The sequence below is a fragment of the Scyliorhinus canicula genome, chromosome 1, assembly GCF_902713615.1.
Source record: "Scyliorhinus canicula chromosome 1, sScyCan1.1, whole genome shotgun sequence".
NCBI lineage: Eukaryota > Metazoa > Chordata > Chondrichthyes > Carcharhiniformes > Scyliorhinidae > Scyliorhinus > Scyliorhinus canicula.
In genome coordinates, this window is record NC_052146.1 from 78,989,736 (window position 1) to 79,003,758 (window position 14,023).

Consider the following 14,023-nt stretch of genomic DNA (forward strand, 5'->3'; position numbering starts at 1 on the left):
GGCGGGAATCGGGGGAAGGTAGCCGGGGGGAGGGGGGGGGGGGGGCTACGGGCTCGGTATGGGGGTTTGATGGCAAGCCAAGGCCCAAAACCAAACTATAAATAAATGCCTATAAACATGTGCCTCGGCCATATTGGGGAATGTAAAATATGTATGCTGGCTAAAGGGGGCGGCCACAATTATTGTTATGAAGATGCTTACCTGTAAATATTCATGTTAAATTTTTGTGTTTTCCTTTTTTTTTTCTCTCTCTCTAATAACTTGTAATTTGTCATATATAAAATATGAAAACTCAATAAAAAAACATTTAAAAAAAAAATGTTTGTAATTGATAAAAATTCTTGCCGTGTTTACATATATACACGTTAACTATATTCTTAGAATAAACCTTGTTTTTATTAAAGAGTCTAGTAAGTCTGTTGAATTACACATGCACATCATGTACTTGGAACTATAATGTTGTTGCCATTACAGAGACCTGGTTGAGGGAAGGACAGGATTGGCAGCTAAACGTTCCAGGATTTAGATGTTTCAGGCGGGATAGAGGGGGATGTAAAAGGGGTGGCGGAGTTGTGCTACTGGTTAGGGAGAATATCACAGCTGTACTGCGGGAGGACACCTCAGAAGGCAGCGAGGCTATATGGGTAGAGATCAGGAATAAGAAGGGTGCAGTCACAATTTTGGGGGTTTACTACAGGCCTCCCAGCAGCCAGCGGGAGATAGAGGAGCAGATAGGTAGACAGATTTTGGAAACGAGTAAAAACAACAGGGTTGTTGTGATGGGAGACTTCAACTTCCCCAATATTGACTGGGACTCACTTAGTGCTAGGGGCTCAGGCAGGGCGGAGTTTGTAAGGAGTATCCAGGAGGGCGTCTTAAAACAATATGTACACAGTCCAATAAAACAATATGTCCACAGTACTGGCCAGGTGGTAGAAGTTTCAATAGGGGAGCATTTCGGGAACAGTGACCACAATTCAGTAAGATTTAGAGTGCTGGTGGATAAGGATAAGAGTGGCCCTGGGTGAATGTGCTAAATTGGGGGAAGGCTAATTATAACAATATTAGGTGGGAAATGAAGAACCTAGATTGGGGGAGGATGTTTGAGGGTAAATCAACATCTGACATGTGGGAGGCTTTCAAATGTCAGTTGAAAGTAATTCAGGACCGCCATGTTCCTGTGCGGAAGAAGGATAAATATGGCAAATTTTGGGAACCTTGGATGACGAGAGATATTGTAGGCCTCGTCAAAAAGAAAAAGGAGGCATTTGTCAGGGCTAGAAGGCTGGGAACAGACGAAGCCTGTGTGGAATATAAGGAAAGTAGGAAGGAACTTAAGCAAGGAGTCAGGAGGGCTAGAAGAGGTCATGAAAAGTCATTGGCAAACAGGGTTAAGGAAAATCCCAAGGCTTTTTACATGTACATAAAAAGCAAGAGGGTAGCCAGGGAAAGAGTTGGCCCACTGAAGGACAGGGAGGGAATCTATGTGTGGAGCCAGAGGAAATGGGTGAGGTACTAAATGAATACCTTGCATCAGTATTCACCAAAAAGAAGGAATTGGTGGTTGTTGAGTCTGGAGAAGGGTGTGTGGATAGCCTGGGTCACATTGAGATCCAAAAAGACGAGGTGTTGGGCATCTTGAAAAATATTAAGGTAAATAAGTCCCCAGGGCCTGATGGGATCTACCCCAGAATACTGAAGGAGGCTAGAGAGGAAATTGCTGAGGCCTTGACAGAAATCTTTGGATCCTCACTGTCTTCAGGTGATGTCCCGGAGGACTGGAGAATAGCCAATGTTGTTCCTTTGTTTAAGAAGGATAGCAAGGATAATCCAGGGAACTACAGGCCGGTGAGCCTTAGGTCAGTGGTAGGGAAATTACTGGAGAGAATTCTTGGAGGCAGGATCTACTCCCATTTGGAAGCAAGTGGACGTATTCGTGAGAGGCAGCATGGTTTTGTGAAGGGGAGGTCGTGTCTCACTAACTTGATAGAGTTTTTCGAAGAGGTCACAAAGATGATTGATGCAGGTAGGGCAGTGGATGTTGTCTATATGAACTTCAGTAAGGCCTTTGACAAGGTCCCTCATGGCAGACTGGTACAAAACGTGAAGTCACACGGGATCAGGGATGAGCTGGCAAGGTGGATACAGAACTGGCTAGGTCATAGAAGGCAGAGAGTAGCAATGGAAGGGTGCTTTTCTAATTGGAGGGCTGTGACTAGTGGTGTTCCCCAGGGATCAATGCTAGGACCTTTGCTGTTCGTGGTATATATTAATGATTTGGAGGAAAATGTAACTGGTCTGATTAGTAAGTTTGCAGACGACACAAAGGTTGGTGGAATTGCAGATAATGATGAGGACTGTCAGAGGATATAGCAGGATTTAGATAGTTTGGAGACTTGGGCGGAGAGATGGCAGATGGAGTTTAATCCGGACAATTGTGAGGTAATGCATTTTGGAAGGTCTAATGCAGGGAGGGAATATACAGTGAATGGTAGAACCCTCAAGAGTATTGAAAGTTAGAGAGATCCAGGTGTACAGGTCCACAGGTCACTGAAAGGGGCAACACAGGTGGAGAAGGTAGTCAAGAAGGCATACGGCATGCTTCCCTTCATTGGCCGGGGCATTGAGTATAAGAATTGGCAAGTCATGTTGCAGCTGTATAGAACCTTAGTTAGGCCACACTTGGAGTATAGTGTTCAATTCTGGTCACCACACTACCAGAAGGATGTTGAGGCTTTAGAGAGGGTGCAGAAGAGATTTACCAGGATTTTGCCTGGTATGGAGGGCATTAGCTATGAGGAGAGGCTGAAGAAACTCGGTTTGTTCTCACTGGAACGACGGAGGTTGAGGGGCGACCTGATAGAGGTCTACAAAATTATGAGGGGCATAGACAGAGCGGATAGTCAGAGGCTTTTTCCCAGGGTAGAGGGGTCAATTACTAGGGGGCATAGGTTTAAGGTGTGAGGGATAAGGTTTAGAGGAGATGTACAAGGCAAGTTTTTTTTACACAGAGGGTAGTGGGTGCCCCTAGTAGTGGAAGCAGGGATGATAGTGACATTTAAGGGGCATCTTGACAAATACATAAATAGGATGGGAATAGAGGGATACAGACCCAGGAAGTGTAGAAGATTGTAGTTTAGATGGGCAGCATGGTCAGTACGGGCTTGGAGGGCCGAAGGGCCTGTTCCTGTGCTGTACTTTTCTTTGTTCACAGTGCAGTGAAGGCTTTTGTGCTCACCCTGGCCAAATTCAATATAAAAGCTATAGATCAGGCGAACTTCATAATACAACTTGGAGTTTCAAAACCCTGGGCCAGAACAAAATGTGCAGACAGGAGTAATGCCCACCTTTGTATGCAACTTGCATTGAATGACAGAATTCCTGTGTGTGATCCAAAAATGGTCATGAATGGAGGATGGTCCATCAGCAATGTGAACTCTTGCCCATACTCTTACCCATACAGGAATTGATGGAATTTTTTGATGCTGAAGATGATCCCCAATGCTTCCCATTCAACCTGGACATAGTTACTTTCAGCTTTGCTTCAGGTTCGAGAAGCAAAAACATTGGGTCTTTCTTCACCCAATGGCATGATGCTGGGGGCCACCTCTTCAACACCATGAGAATATACATCACAAGCTTGTGTTGTTCCTTGTGTCTTAATAAAGCTCGTAGTCTTAAAGTTGAAGTAGATGCTTTATTGTACATTTGTTCTCTCTTCAGTGCTTAACTTAAAGTTACATCGATGCTGCTTGTCTATGTCCTGCTACCAGTTCCCGTTCTGTGAAGTATGCCCTGACTTCCTGTTCTTCTGCCTTTATATCTCTCCCGTGCTCCTTCTCGTGCTTGCTCAGTTGTATTGCATCTACACAGATATACAATCATCACATCCCCCCTTTTTTCTTTACATATTTTCTGTACATTGTTAAAGAAAATGGTACAAAACAGTTAGATTACTTATGATATGTGTATCTATATAAGTGATGGTGATATTAGATATTTTACAAAGCCAATTAATATTTATGAGTCCAATCTTAATAAAAACATTTATGAGTCCAAACATGATGAATTTGTTCATTGAGTTTTTTCTTTTTCGTTGTTGACGTGGTTATATTGATATTGCAACTCTGTTGTGAATGTTGTCGGTGTTCTTGTTTTTTTTAAGTAACCAATACGTCATCCCGAGGTGTTTGAATGGTCGAACCACTGATGTTGACTGACATGGACTTTTTTTTCTGTGCTTGTGGTATTGATTTAGTGTGTCATCTGCCTTGAAAGCTGGTGTGCTTGCTTGTTCTGGAGCAGATGTGAGTTTGTGAGATTCGTTGTCATCCCATGGCATGTTTGTAGCCTTGTCATTGTTTTGCAATGTGCTGTGGCATTGTCCTTCATGTGCAGAGTTGTACCATTTTGTCCAAGTCATTGTTTCTGTTGTTTCTGTCTTTGTTGTTTTCGTTGTCGTTCTTGTTGCCGTTTTTGTAGTTTCTGTCTTTGTTGTTTTCATTGTCATTCTTGTTGTTATTTTTGTCATTTCTGTCTTTGTTCTTGTTGTGCTTGTTGTTGTCTTTGTTATGCTTCTTGTTGTTTTTGTTGTTCTTCTTGTAGTTTTTGTTGCTGCTGTTGTTGTTCTTGTTTCTGCAGTGCTTTTTGCGATTTTTGTTGTTCTTATTGCGCTTCATGTTGCTTTTGTTCATGCTGTAGTTGTTCTTGTTTCTGCTGTGCTTCTTGTGGTTTTTGTTTTTCTTGTTGTGCTCAATGAGTGTCCCGTGTGGATAATTTGAGTCATTGTCACAGTTATTGGTGCGAGTGTCCTTTGTGGAATCTGTTACATTGAACGTTTCATCTAGAGAATGGTGAGAATGATCTGATGTTGCATTGATGCTGGTGACATCAGTCATTTGTGGTGGATTTGATTACTCTTCTTTGCTTCCTTTGTGCTCCTCTTCTGGAGTCATTTGTGGTGGATTTAATTCCTCTTCTTTGCTTTCTTGGTGCTCCTCTTCTGGAGTCAAGTTCTTCACGATTTCCATTGACGTGGTCTCTCTGGACCCTTGGTGCTCCTCTTCTGGAGTCAAAATCTTCATGATTTCGATTGACGTGGTCTCTCTGGACTCTTGGTGCTCCTCTTCTGGAGTAAAAATCTTCAAGATTTCAATTGATGTGGTCTCTGAGTGGACTCTTGGTGCTCCTCTTCTGGAATAAAAATCTTCACGATTTCTATTGACGTGGTCTCTCTGGACTCTTGGTGCTCCTCTTCTGGAGTAAAAATCTTCAAGATTTCAATTGATGTGGTTTCTGAGTGGCCCTACTCTGTGCTTCTGTTCAGACGAGCTGAGATCTGTCAGTCTCGCTGTGATCTTGCACTCCCTGTATGTCGAGTGTGATCACCTTGTCACTGTTTTCGCATGCAGTGGGTAGATTTACATTGTCTTCTTCTTGATTATGTGAGCTTGGTTGACTTTCATAATCTGCTTGTGGTTGCTCAGATACGGTGGGTTGATCTTTATGGTCTTGTTCATGCATGGTGCTCACTAGGGAGTGTTTGCTTGCTTCCATTTTGGAGTATTTCAGCGAGCTGTCTGTGGAGGCTCGCGTCACTCTCTTTGTGGAGTCTTTCATCGCTCTCTCTGTGGAGCCTGTCATCGCTCTCTTTGTGGAGTCTTTCTGTGCTCTCTGTATGGCGTCGTCTTCATCTTGGGTATTGCTGTCATCCAATGTATCGACGATCTGCCCTGGCACCATTGTGTTGGATTCAGCAACCATGAGTAGAGTCGTGTTGGGTTTTACGACCGTGTTGCTGATGCTGTGATCAGCATATCCAAATAACTCGGCCATGCCGGAGTAGTATTGTTCGAAAAACAAATTTATTTATTTTTTCGGATTTGGTATCGTTTTCTTCATCTTTTTTTGTTTTGGAATTGTTTTTGTTCTCTTCACTTTGGGCGGTGCAGACTGCTTGTTCCAGGGTGTTGTGAGAGTTATTGTCAACTGCTGGTGTAAGTTCAGGCGTTTTTCTGTCTTTTGAGGTAAGAAACTTGGGTTTTACATCTTTAAGTTTCTTGTTTTTAATTTTCGGGCATTTCCCTTTTAAGTGGGCATGGTCCGGGTCCTCAGACGTCATGACGCTTGTGACGTCATGCGTAGGAATCGATTGTGCATGCGCAAATTGGTCTTCCTTTACTGTGCGGTTTTGTGTCCACTGCGCATGCGCTGCTTGCGCATGCGCAGAACGCAAAACGGCTGATTTTAACTGCGCATGCGCGGCTTCTGTTTCCTGCGCATGCGCAGACGCAGATTTTCGTCCTTTGTTCCCCAGAGACTGTGAAATGTGCTCAGACGCCATTTTACAGTGGAATTCAGCGTTTTTTCTTTCTAAAAAGTTCAAGTTACTTTTTCCTTTCGATCCGGACTGGATTTCAGCGTTTTGTCTTTGTGAGAAGTTCAAGTTACTTTTTCCTTTCGAACTGGACTTTTCACTCGTGATTTCTAGACTAAACCCTTTCTGTTCTGATAGTGATTGTTTGAGTTTTGCATCACTCAGTCCCTGTGCAGTTTGGTCTTTGAGCATATAGTACTGTTCAAATTTCATACAGTGCTCTTCAAATTGTTTTAGTATTATTTCTTATTTGGTGCTGTCTTCACCTTTCAAGTATTTAAAGCAATTATATGTTTCTCTAGCTTCATGTCCTGCGATGAGCAGTGCTATTTTCATTTCGTCTGAGGCTGCTTCTAAATCATTAGCTATGATATATAAATCGAACATTTGTTTAAATCTTTTCCAGACATTACTTAAATTACCGGTTATGTTCAGCTGAGGTGGGGTTCCAACCAACATCATCGAATCAGCGAAGTCTTCCCAAGTCGAATGTCTGGTCGGAGTTTTCCTTGCCATTTTGGTCTTTCTGTGTCTGCAGCTTGTGTAATCTTGTAGTAAGCGTCTGAAGCCACTCTTGGTACCATGTGTTGTTCCTTGTGTCTTAATAAAGCTCGTAGTCTTAAAGTTGAAGTAGATGCTTTATTGTAAGTTTGTTCTCTCTTCAGTGCTTAACTTAAAGTTACATCGATGCTGCTTGTCTATGTCCTGCTACCAGTTCCCGTTCTGTGAAGTATGCCCTGACTTCCTGTTCTTCTGCCTTTATATCTCTCCCGTGCTCCCTTCATTTCTTGCTCAGTTGTATTGCATCTACACAGATATACAATCACCACAAAGCTAACTGTAAAGATAAAGTAGGATCAAAGTGTCCGTGAGCTTCAGACTTAAGACTTGCTTGACACTGGATAAAAGTGAGGAATGCAAGATTTCAGCCTGGGGGATTTCTTGCAAACGCTTTATCAGTCTTCTGGGAATTCACATCGCGCCACTGGGATTTACGGAGGAGAATTTGGTTGTCTAATGTTTAACTGGCTAATTTGTCTGCTATTTGTGGAAAGTACCTTCGCACATCAAAATAAAATCAGGAATATAACTGTGCTGGAGTGCATGTGTTTTTAATTATTGCTTCCCCTCAATTAAAAGTGTCAGTTCAATTGATAACAATCTCCATAGTTTCTGAAATACAGGAGGGTACACAATGTGGCTAGTCAAGGTTCGGTGTACAAAAACGTCATCTCGATAATAAATTGCAGAAGACAGTGATAGATATGAGACTGGGGCCAAAAGGGGGAAGTACAGAACAAGATTTTAATGTGTACATTCCCTTTGAGACAATGACTCTGTTGCACAAAAGTTATGAAATGTGTCAGAACCTCACATCTGACTAATATTAGAGTAACGCTCGGCGGGGTGATCTTACAGTACTGTTCCAGGAACTGAGGTCCAGACATTACCCCAAGGAGCCCACCACTGCCAGGGGCCAAGGCTATCGTGTCAGTGAACTGTGCGTGTTGGGATCTTTCAAAGTTTTCAGTTACTGCAAATAAGTTTTTGGCAGACATCCCCTTGGAGCCAAGGATTGTTCAGTAATGGACTGCTTGCCAGCAAAAACCGGCCTCAGTCAGACTGGGGACAAGCAACTAGAACTACTTGTTTGAACAGATTTCCTGATCTTATTATTATGTCTTGTGCTCAGAGTGAAGTGAAAGGATTTGATGCCCGGGGTGTCATACTTTCCCATTTCAGGCACCCAATATAGTCATTAAGCACTCATCAATCAGGCTATAAAAACAGACATGCGAAATGACAGGCAGGAAAAAGCAATTGATTCAGCAAGGCCACTCCATACTGAAGCATTGTGACTAAATACCCGCTCCTGGACCCAGCAGGGAAAAATACCCAGAACGTTCCTCTCAGACCACCTCAGGCAGTTAAAACCAGCTCATATGGCCCATGTGTTATTTACTCACCTTTCACATGCAGCCATCTCTACCCCAGTCAAGGACCAGTCTAGTTCATTCTTGAAGATAAAATGTCAGCACCCACCACACCAGCCAGAAATACATTCTAAATACAGACTGAAGGCCCCTCTTTACTGTCACAACATCCAATAGCCTTAGATCTGTATCCCCTGTTGAACCTGTGAGCTATATTTCCACTTGCTACACCAGAATCCTGTCAACCCCTCCACATGGGTCGCACGGTGGCACTGTGGTTAGCACTGCTGCCTCATGGCGCCTGGGACCTGGGTTCAATGCCGGTGACTATCTGTGCGGATTCTGCACGATCACCCCGTATCTGCGAGGGTTTCCTCCGGGTGCTCTGGTTTCCTCCCCCAGTCCAAAGATCTGCAGGTTAGGTTAGGTTACAGGGATAGGGCGGGTGAGTGGGCCGAGGTGGGGTGCTGTTTCAGATGATTGCTGCAGACTCGATGGGTCGAATGGCCTCCTTCTGCTCTGTGGGAATTCTATGGGATTAAAATGTGGTTGGTTTTGAATTGTGGAGCTGCCCTAAACCTGTCAGATAGGGGGCGTGGGGGGAGAGGCGATGATCTCCACACCCTCTGCACCATCTCTGGCTGAAATGAGCAGGGAAGATGTATATCCTCACTGATAGTCACTGATAGGAGTAGTCTATCGGCCACCAAATAGTAACGTTATGGTGGGGCAGGCAATAAACAAAGAAATAACTGATGCATGTAGAAATGGTACAGCAGTTATCATGGGGGATTTTAATCTACGTGTCGATTGGTTTAACCAGGTCGGTCAAGGCAACCTTGAGGAGGAGTTTATAGAATGTATCCGCGATAGTTTCCTAGAACAGTATGTAATGGAACCTACGAGGGAACAAGCGGTCCTAGATCTTGTCCTGTGTAATGAGACAGGATTGATTCATGATCTCATAGTTAGGGATCCTCTCGGAAGGAGCGATCACAATATGGTGGAATTTAAAATACAGATGGAGGGTGAGAAAGTAAAATCAAATACTAGTGTTTTGGGTTTAAACAAAGGGGATTACAAGGGGATGAGAGAAGAACTAGCTAAGATAGACTAGGAGCTAAGACTTTATGGTGGAACAGTTGAGGAACCTTCCAAGCGATTTTTCACAGTGCTCAGCAAAGGTTTATACCAACAAAAAGGAAGGACGGTAGAAAGAGGGACAATCGACCGTGGATATCTAAGGAAATAAGGGAGAGTATCAAATTGAAGGAAAAAGCATGTAAAGTGGCAAAGATTGCTGGGAGATTAGAGGACTGGGAAATCTTTAGGGGGCAACAGAAAGCTACTAAAAAAGCTATAAAGAAGAGTAAGATAGAGTATGAGAGTAAACTTGCTCAGAATATAAAAACAGACAGTAAAAGTTTTTACAAATATATAAAACAAAAAAGAGTGGCTAAGGTAAATATTGGTCCTTTAGAGGATGAGAAGGGAGATTTAATAATGGGAAATGACGAAATGGCTGAGGAACTGAACAGGTTTTTTGGGTCGGTCTTCACAGTGGAAGACACAAATAACATGCCAGCGACTGATATAAATGAGGCTATGACAGGTGAGGACCTTGAGAGGATTGTTATCACTAAGGAGGTAGTGATGGGCAAGCTAATGGGGCTAAAGGTAGACAAGTCTCCTGGCCCTGATGGAATGCATCCCAGAGTGCTAAAAGAGATGGCTAGGGAAATTGCAGATGCACTAGTGATAATTTACCGAAATTCACTAGACTCTGGGGTGGTCCCGGTGGATTGGAAATTAGCAAACGTGACACCACTGTTTAAAAAAGGAGGTAGGCAGAAAGCAGGAAATTATAGGCCAGTGAGCTTAACTTCAGTAGTAGGGAAGATGCTGGAATCTATAATCAAGGAAGAAATAGTGAGGCATCTGGATAGAAATTGTCCCATTGGGCAGACGCAGCATGGGTTCATAAAGGGCAGGTCATGCCTAACTAATTTAGTGGAATTTTTTGAGGACATTACCAGTGCAGTAGATAATGGGGAGCTGATGGATGTGGTATATCTGGATTTCCAGAAAGCCTTTGACAAGGTGCCACACAAAAGGTTGCTGCATAAGATAAAGATGCATGGCATTAAGGGTAAAGTAGTAGCATGGATAGAGGATTGGTTAATTAATAGAAAGCAAAGAGTGGGGATTAATGGGTGTTTCTCTGGTTGGCAATCAGTAGCTAGTGGTGTCCCTCAGGGATCCGTGTTGGGCCCACAATTGTTCACAATTTACATAGATGATTTGGAGTTGGGGACCAAGGGCAATGTGTCCAAGTTTGCAGATGACACTAAGATGAGTGGTAAAGCGAAAAGTGCAGAGGATACTGGAAGTCTGCAGAGGGATTTGGATAGGTTAAATGAATGGGCTAGGGTCTGGCAGATGGAATACAATGTTGACAAATGTGAGGTTATCCATTTTGGTAGGAATAACAGCAAACGGGATTATTATTTAAACGATAAAATATTAAAGCATGCCGCTGTGCAGAGAGACTTGGGTGTGCTAGTGCATGAGTCACAGAAGGTTGGTTTACAGGTGCAACAGGTGATTAAGAAGGCAAATGGAATTTTGTCCTTCATTGCTAGAGGGATGGAGTTTAAGACTAGGGAGGTTATGTTGCAATTGTATAAGGTGTTAGTGAGGCCACACCTGGAGTATTGTGTTCAGTTTTGGTCTCCTTACTTGAGAAAGGACGTACTGGCACTGGAGGGTGTGCAGAGGAGATTCACTAGGTTAATCCCAGAGCTGAAGGGGTTGGATTATGAGGAGAGGTTGAGTAGACTGGGACTGTACTCATTGGAATTTAGAAGGATGAGGGGGGGTCTTATAGAAACATTTAAAATTATGAAGGGAATAGATAGGATAGATGTGGGCAGGTTGTTTCCACTGGCGGGTGAAAGCAGAACTAGGGGACATAGCCTCAAAATAAGGGGAAGTAGATTTAGGACTGAGTTTAGGAGGAACTTCTTCACCCAAAGGGTTGTGAATCTATGGAATTCCTTGCCCAGTGAAGCAGTTGAGGCTCCTTCATTACATGTTTTTAAGGTAAAGATAAATAGTTTTTTGAAGAATAAAGGGATTAAGGGTTATGGTGTTCGGGCCGGAAAGTGGAGCTGAGTCCACAAAAGATCAGCCATGATCTAATTGAATGGCGGAGCAGGCTCGAGGGCCCAGATGGCCTACTCCTGCTCCTAGTTCTTATGTTCTTATGTTCTTATCCTCAGGGTGTCAGTCGTGAATCTGTGGCTTGCCCCCAAGTCAGAGTTTGGTTCGAATCTCACTGGGGAAGCCACAGCATCAAATCTAGTGCAGTACTGAGGGGGAGCCGTGACACAAATCAAAGAACAACAGGGCTATTCGACCTGGTGTCCTGGATATGTTTTATTCCTCAATCAACATAACTGCTCATTGATAAACTGACTACATTGCTAAAGTTCACTGTCGAATACATTGCGATGCTCCGAGGGAGTGAATGGTATAGTTAGTCGTCATGGAGGAATCTGAAAAGAAGAGTCAAAAAGTGGTTTATTTCCAAAACAAAAGTATTTACACGCACCGGCCCCAGTCACAACTGGGACGACTCTGCAGCTCGGCTTCTTCCTGGGCTGGCTTTTATGGCAATGAATTAATGAGGACGCTCATGGGCTTCTGCTCCTCAGTGGGGGAGCTCATACTCCGTCAGGCTCAAGGGGAGATTAATCGGATCCATCCCAAGGGTATCGTGGGGGTTATAAAATCCCTCCCTCCCCCGAAGTTCTTAGGTCCCTCTGAAGAAGGGAGTGCAGGACTCCCTCCTCTGCTCCTCTTCACCTGTGGCGGCACCTCCTGTGGCTGAGTGGCAGGGTTGGGGATGTGTATGGGGAACATTGTTTCCACAATGATCGTCTGGTGGGTATCACTGGTGACTGATCCCTGTTAAGGTTGCCGCTGGAAACCTCGGATGCCTGGGTCTCGCACATCGGCGTCGGGGCCCCCAGGGGATGACACCAACAGGCTCCCATGTGCCGAGGCGATGTGGCTAGAAGATGGTTCCTTTGGTGGGGTGTGTTCAAAGGCTGGCACCCTGCTCCTGAGGTGATCAAGATGCCCCCGCACCATCCGTTTGAGAGTCTTCACTTGGTACGAGACAGGTCTGGTCTGTTGCACACTGTCCCTGGAATCAAGCGGGCGTCGTTGCTGAAGTTTCGGACATACACTGTGTAACCTACTTGGAAGCCTCTGGTCCGTGTTCGCCTGCTTTGGTCTTGCCTCTGCAGGTCCTGAACACTCTCCCACCAATATCGGGGAACATGGGGCGGGATTCTGCCTTCTGACGGCAGAGTGTTGACGCCGTCGTACAAACTGGAGAGTTTAACGACGGCATCATTGGACCGCTAAGTGTAGCGATCCTCAGCCCTACAGGAGGCCAGACTGGCACTGGAGCGACCCACGCCGTTCCAGCTGCTGATACCTGTGTCAAACGTACGCTGCGGGTCTGCGCATGCGCGGTTGCTTCCTTCTCTGCGCCAGCCCCGACGCAACATGGCGTAGGGCTACAGGGACCAGTGCGGAGTAAAAGTGGCCCCCACCAGGAGAGGCTGGCCCACCGATCGGTAGGCCCCGATCGCAGCCCCCAGCGGGCCCCACTCCCAGCATGCCCCGCCCCCAGTGTGCCCCACTCCCAGCATGCACCACCCCCAGCGGGCCCCACCCCCAATGGGCCCCACCACCAGCGTGCCCCACCCCCAGCGTGCCCCACCCCCAGCGTGCCCCACCCCCAGCGTGCCCCACTCCCAGCCGGCCCCACCCCCAGCGTGCACCACTCCCAGCATGCCCCACCCCCAGCGTGCCTCACTCCCAGCCGGCCCCACCCCCAGCGTGCACCACTCCCAGCGTGCCCCACTCCCAGCGGGACCCACCCCCAGCGGGCCCCACTCCCAGCGGGACCCACTCCCAGCGGGACCCACCCCCAGCGGGCCCCACCCCCGGTGTGCCTCACTCCCAGCGTGACCCACTTCCAGCGTGACCCACTCCCAGCGTGCCCCACCCCCAGCGTGCCCCACCCCCAGCGGGCCCCACCCCCAGCGGGCCCCACCCCCAGCGGGCCCCACCCCCAGCAGGCCCCACCCCCAGCATGTCCCATTCCCAGCGTGCCCCACCCCCAGCGTGCCCCACTCCCAGCATGCCCCACCCCCAGCGTGCCTCACTCCCAGCCGGCCCCACCCCCAGCGTGCACCACTCCCAGCGTGCCCCACTCCCAGCGGGACCCACCCCCAGCGGGACCCACCCCCAGCGGGACCCACCCCCAGCGGGACCCACCCCCAGCGGGACCCACCCCCAGCGGGCCCCACCCCCGGTGTGCCTCACTTCCAGCGTGACCCACTTCCAGCGTGACCCACTTCCAGCGTGACCCACTCCCAGCGTGCCCCACCCCCAGCGGGCCCCACCCCCAGCGGGCCCCACCCCCAGCGGGCCCCACCCCCAGCGGGCCCCACCCCCAGCGGGCCCCACCCCCAGCAGGCCCCACCCCCAGCATGTCCCATTCCCAGCGTGCCCCACCCCCAGCGTGCCCCACTCCCAGCGGGCCCCACCCCCAGCGTGCCCCACCCCCAGCGTGCCTCATTCTCAGCGGGCCCCACCCCCAGCGGGCCCCACCCCCAGCGGGCCCCACCCCCAG